The sequence below is a fragment of the Camelina sativa genome, unplaced genomic scaffold, assembly GCF_000633955.1.
Source record: "Camelina sativa cultivar DH55 unplaced genomic scaffold, Cs unpScaffold08087, whole genome shotgun sequence".
NCBI lineage: Eukaryota > Viridiplantae > Streptophyta > Magnoliopsida > Brassicales > Brassicaceae > Camelina > Camelina sativa.
The window spans coordinates 1-443 of record NW_010929155.1 but is presented as its reverse complement, the minus strand read 5'-3'; the positions used below and the strand labels follow the sequence as shown (position 1 = coordinate 443).

General features: G+C 37.9%; 1 long non-coding RNA gene across 1 annotated transcript; it reads left to right on the top strand.

Moving 5' to 3' along the window:
- Positions 1 to 41: 41 nt before the first annotated feature.
- LOC109131917 lies at positions 42 to 297 on the top strand. Its single transcript, XR_002037285.1, has 2 exons — positions 42 to 161; positions 235 to 297. It is a non-coding gene; the product is annotated as an uncharacterized LOC109131917 (long non-coding RNA).
- The last annotated feature ends 146 nt before the right edge of the window (positions 298 to 443 follow it).

Here is a 443-nt window from a genome sequence, read left to right as displayed (position 1 = left end):
TTGTTATCCTAATATATGATGCGATTAAGGATTCTGGCATCTAATGACTTCAAGAAATTATGCAGGTATATATGGTGGAACTTTATCAAGACACACTTGTAGACCTTCTCTTACCAAAAAGTGCAAGACGCTTGAAACTAGAGATTAAAAAAGATTCAAAGGTAATGAGATATATAGCTACTTTCACTAGTTTGTAGACACAAGTAGTATCTCATGCATAAAATACTTCCTCAGGGTATGGTCTTTGTAGAGAATGTGACAACTATACCTATATCAACTTTGGAGGAACTGCGGATGATTATTGAACGGGGATCGGAACGACGCCATGTTTCTGGAACAAATATGAATGAAGAAAGCTCAAGGTCTCACCTAATACTATCGGTTGTTATCGAGAGCATTGATCTTCAAACCCAGTCTGCTGCGAGGGGCAAGGTGACAAAATT